Below are 6306 nucleotides of genomic sequence, written 5' to 3' on the forward strand. Positions count from 1 at the left end.
TGTACCCCCCTCAGACCCCACCCAAATCCTAACCCAGAGTGGAGGTTATTTTACACATGTCTCAGGCAGCTTTACGCTGTCATGGCATGACCTGCTCACGGATTCCGACGCTGAAACGTCTCGACAGGTTCTGTTGTCTCTTCACCCTGGATCATGTCGACTGAAACGGGACTTAGAGGATGATTCAGTTATTCATTTAATGATGATTGGTTAATTGATTGATTGATTGTGGTGAGGAAGAAAGCGAAGCTGCTAGTATCTACGGTTCTGTATCACGGTTCTGTTTTAAAGAACCTGGACCGATGCAAAGAGGACATGGATCGCATCCCAAATGGCACCCTATTTGCCATATATAGTGCACTACTTTTGCCCAGGGCTCTGTCACTTTGGGATACAGATGTGATGGACAGAATGCTTTGTGGTGTTAAGATCCGTCCGGTCCCCTAGACCCTACGACCCTACTCCCTACTCCCTACTCCCTACCCCCTACCCCCTACCCCCTACTCCCTACCCCCTACCCCCTACCCCCTACTCCCTACCCCTACTCCCTACCCCCTACTCCCTACTCCCTACCCCCTACCCCCTACCCCCTACTCCCTACCCCCTACCCCCTACTCCCTACCCCCTACTCCCTACCCCCTAGTCCCTACCCCCTACTCCCTACCCCCTAGTCCCTACCCCCTACTCCCTACCCCTAATCCCTACTCCCTACCCCCTACTCCCTACCCCCTACTCCCTACCCCCTACTCCCTACCCCCTAGTCCCTACTCCCTACCCCCTACCCCTACTCCCTACCCCCTACTCCCTACCCCCTACCCCCTACTCCCTACCCCTAATCCCTACTCCCTACCCCCTAATCCCTACTCCCTACCCCCTAGTCCCTACCCCCTACTCCCTACCCCCTAATCCCTACCCCCTAACCCCTACCCCCTACTCCCTACCCCTAGTCTTCCCGTCTCCTCTTGATGATGTAACAATGCTCCAACGTTGTCTGAACTCAACATTCCATTTTAATATTGCTGTATGTGACGGTTAAACGCTATATTTAAGTTTGTTTGTATATGTGGAGTCTATTTGTGTACTAGTTTTAATATATATGTAACAGGAAACTAAAAGTATGTTTAAATAATGTATTTTAACTATTCATGTTAAATGTACTGTATATTGTTCAGATTGTTCTTTGATGTCACCATGTTCAGTCTGCAATAAAAGGTCTGCTGTTGTTACATCAGGAGTGGTGCCATTGGTTTTACCCAGCAGCTTAGACCAGATATTTATGGGAGAAGTTTTAAGGGAGAAGAACACAGTGCTCCTTCTGCTCCTCCTTGCACAAAGGCAGAGGTAGAGGTCCTGCTGCTGGGTTGTTTTTAAGGGAGAAGTACACATTGGTCTGAAACTGGAAAAGAAAGGAAATTCGCTTGAGCACCACAATGCCTCCTCCACCCATGCTCTACCAAGGTTTTACAGCCCCACAATGCCTCCTCCACCCATGCTCTACCAAGGTTTTACAGCCCCACAATGCCTATTCCACCCATGCTCTACCAAGGTTTTACAGCCCCACAATGCCTATTCCACCCATGCTCTACCAAGGTTTTACAGCCCCACAATGCCTACTCCACCCATGCTCTACCAAGGTTTTCCAGCACCACAATGCCTACTCCACCCATGCTCTACCAAGGTTTTCCAGCACCACAATGCCTACTCCACCCATGCTCTACCAAGGTTTTACAGCACCACAATGCCTACTCCACCCATGCTCTACCAAGGTTTTCCAGCACCACAATGCCTACTCCACCCATGCTCTACCAAGGTTTTCCAGCACCACAATGCCTACTCCACCCATGCTCTACCAAGGTTTTCCAGCAACACAATGCCTATTCCACCCATGCTCTAACAAGGTTTTACAGCACCACAATGCCTCCTCCACCCATGCTCTACCAAGGTTTTCCAGCACCACAATGCCTACTCCACCCATGCTCTACCAAGGTTTTACAGCACCACAATGCCTACTCCACCCATGCTCTACCAAGGTTTTACAGCACCACAATGCCTCCTCCACCCATGCTCTACCAAGGTTTTACAGCACCACAATGCCTACTCCACCCATGCTCTACCAAGGTTTTCCAGCACCACAATGCCTACTCCACCCATGCTCTACCAAGGTTTTCCAGCACCACAATGCCTACTCCACCCATGCTCTACCAAGGTTTTACAGCACCACAATGCCTACTCCACCCATGCTCTACCAAGGTTTTACAGCACCACAATGCCTCCTCCACCCATGCTCTACCAAGGTTTTACAGCACCACAATGCCTACTCCACCCATGCTCTACCAAGGTTTTACAGCACCACAATGCCTACTCCACCCATGCTCTACCAAGGTTTTACAACACCACAATGCCTCCTCCACCCATGCTCTACCAAGGTTTTACAGCACCACAATGCCTACTCCACCCATGCTCTACCAAGGTTTTACAGCACCACAATGCCTACTCCACCCATGCTCTACCAAGGTTTTACAGCACCACAATGCCTACTCCACCCATGCTCTACCAAGGTTTTACAGCACCACAATGCCTCCTCCACCCATGCTCTACCAAGGTTTTACAGCACCACAATGCCTACTCCACCCATGCTCTACCAAGGTTTTCCAGCACCACAATGCCTACTCCACCCATGCTCTACCAAGGTTTTCCAGCACCACAATGCCTACTCCACCCATGCTCTACCAAGGTTTTACAGCACCACAATGCCTACTCCACCCATGCTCTACCAAGGTTTTACAGCACCACAATGCCTCCTCCACCCATGCTCTACCAAGGTTTTACAGCACCACAATGCCTACTCCACCCATGCTCTACCAAGGTTTTACAGCACCACAATGCCTACTCCACCCATGCTCTACCAAGGTTTTACAACACCACAATGCCTCCTCCACCCATGCTCTACCAAGGTTTTACAGCACCACAATGCCTACTCCACCCATGCTCTACCAAGGTTTTACAGCACCACAATGCCTACTCCACCCATGCTCTACCAAGGTTTTACAGCACCACAATGCCTCCTCCACCCATGCTCTACCAAGGTTTTACAGCACCACAATGCCTACTCCACCCATGCTCTACCAAGGTTTTACAGCACCACAATGCCTACTCCACCCATGCTCTACCAAGGTTTTACAACACCACAATGCCTCCTCCACCCATGCTCTACCAAGGTTTTACAGCACCACAATGCCTACTCCACCCATGCTCTACCAAGGTTTTACAGCACCACAATGCCTACTCCACCCATGCTCTACCAAGGTTTTACAGCACCACAATGCCTACTCCACCCATGCTCTACCAAGGTTTTACAGCACCACAATGCCTCCTCCACCCATGCTCTACCAAGGTTTTACAGCACCACAATGCCTACTCCACCCATGCTCTACCAAGGTTTTCCAGCACCACAATGCCTACTCCACCCATGCTCTACCAAGGTTTTCCAGCACCACAATGCCTACTCCACCCATGCTCTACCAAGGTTTTACAGCACCACAATGCCTACTCCACCCATGCTCTACCAAGGTTTTACAGCACCACAATGCCTACTCCACCCATGCTCTACCAAGGTTTTACAGCACCACAATGCCTCCTCCACCCATGCTCTACCAAGGTTTTACAGCACCACAATGCCTACTCCCACCCATGCTCTACCAAGGTTTTACAGCACCACAATGCCTACTCCACCCATGCTCTACCAAGGTTTTACAACACCACAATGCCTCCTCCACCCATGCTCTACCAAGGTTTTACAGCACCACAATGCCTACTCCACCCATGCTCTACCAAGGTTTTACAGCACCACAATGCCTACTCCACCCATGCTCTACCAAGGTTTTACAGCACCACAATGCCTACTCCACCCATGCTCTACCAAGGTTTTACAGCACCACAATGCCTACTCCACCCATGCTCTACCAAGGTTTTACAACACCACAATGCCTCCTCCACCCATGCTCTACCAAGGTTTTACAGCACCACAATGCCTACTCCACCCATGCTCTACCAAGGTTTTACAGCACCACAATGCCTACTCCACCCATGCTCTACCAAGGTTTTACAGCACCACAATGCCTACTCCACCCATGCTCTACCAAGGTTTTACAGCACCACAATGCCTCCTCCACCCATGCTCTACCAAGGTTTTACAGCACCACAATGCCTCCTCCACCCATGCTCTACCAAGGTTTTACAGCACCACAATCCCTACTCCACCCATGCTCTACCAAGGTTTTACAGCACCACAATGCCTCCTCCACCCATGCTCTACCAAGGTTTTACAGCACCACAATGCCTACTCCACCCATGCTCTACCAAGGTTTTACAGCACCACAATGCCTACTCCACCCATGCTCTACCAAGGTTTTACAGCACCACAATGCCTCCTCCACCCATGCTCTACCAAGGTTTTACAGCACCACAATGCCTACTCCACCCATGCTCTACCAAGGTTTTACAGCACCACAATGCCTACTCCACCCATGCTCTACCAAGGTTTTACAGCACCACAATGCCTCCTCCACCCATGCTCTACCAAGGTTTTACAGCACCACAATGCCTACTCCACCCATGCTCTACCAAGGTTTTACAGCACCACAATGCCTACTCCACCCATGCTCTACCAAGGTTTTACAGCACCACAATGCCTCCTCCACCCATGCTCTACCAAGGTTTTACAGCACCACAATGCCTACTCCACCCATGCTCTACCAAGGTTTTACAGCACCACAATGCCTACTCCACCCATGCTCTACCAAGGTTTTTACAGCACCACAATGCCTACTCCACCCATGCTCTACCAAGGTTTTCCAGCACCACAATGCCTTTTCCACCCATGCTCTACCAAGGTTTTACAGCACCACAATGCCTCCTCCACCCATGCTCTACCAAGGTTTTACAGCACCACAATGCCTACTCCACCCATGCTCTACCAAGGTTTTACAGCACCACAATGCCTCCTCCACCCATGCTCTACCAAGGTTTTACAGCACCACAATGCCTCCTCCACCCATGCTCTACCAAGGTTTTACAGCACCACAATCCCTACTCCACCCATGCTCTACCAAGGTTTTACAGCACCACAATGCCTCCTCCACCCATGCTCTACCAAGGTTTTACAGCACCACAATGCCTACTCCACCCATGCTCTACCAAGGTTTTACAGCACCACAATGCCTCCTCCACCCATGCTCTACCAAGGTTTTACAGCACCACAATGCCTACTCCACCCATGCTCTACCAAGGTTTTACAGCACCACAATGCCTACTCCACCCATGCTCTACCAAGGTTTTACAGCACCACAATGCCTCCTCCACCCATGCTCTACCAAGGTTTTACAGCACCACAATGCCTACTCCACCCATGCTCTACCAAGGTTTTACAGCACCACAATGCCTCCTCCACCCATGCTCTACCAAGGTTTTACAGCACCACAATGCCTCCTCCACCCATGCTCTACCAAGGTTTTACAGCACCACAATGCCTACTCCACCCATGCTCTACCAAGGTTTTACAGCACCACAATGCCTACTCCACCCATGCTCTACCAAGGTTTTACAGCACCACAATGCCTACTCCACCCATGCTCTACCAAGGTTTTACAGCACCACAATGCCTCCTCCACCCATGCTCTACCAAGGTTTTACAGTACCACAATGCCTACTCCACCCATGCTCTACCAAGGTTTTACAGCACCACAATGCCTCCTCCACCCATGCTCTACCAAGGTTTTACAGCACCACAATGCCTCCTCCACCCATGCTCTACCAAGGTTTTACAGCACAACAGCTTTGACCTACTACAGAAGCAACGTTGTTCTCTTGTACTTCAGACAATGTAGCAGGTCTGTATTTTAAACCTTTATTTTAGCAATAAATATATTTCATGACAGATTTTTTGTTCAGTAGATACAGGACGTGGTGGTGTCAGTAGGTACATGACGTGGTGTAGGTAGAGACATAACAACGTGGTGGTGTCAGTAGGTACATGACGTGGTGTAGGTAGAGACATAACAACATGTGGTGGTGTCAGTAGGTACAGGACGTGGTGTAGGTAGAGACATAACAACATGTGGTGGTGTCAGTAGATACAGGACGTGGTGTAGGTGGAGACATAACAACATGTGGTGGTGTCAGTAGGTACAGGACGTGGTGGTGTCAGTAGATACAGGACGTGGTGGTGTCAGTAGGTACAGGACGTGGTGTAGGTAGAGACATAACAACATGTGGTGGTGTCAGTAGGTACAGGACGTGGTGTAGGTA

Source organism: Oncorhynchus tshawytscha, linkage group LG05, assembly GCF_018296145.1.
Source record: "Oncorhynchus tshawytscha isolate Ot180627B linkage group LG05, Otsh_v2.0, whole genome shotgun sequence".
Taxonomy (NCBI): Eukaryota; Metazoa; Chordata; class Actinopteri; order Salmoniformes; family Salmonidae; genus Oncorhynchus; species Oncorhynchus tshawytscha.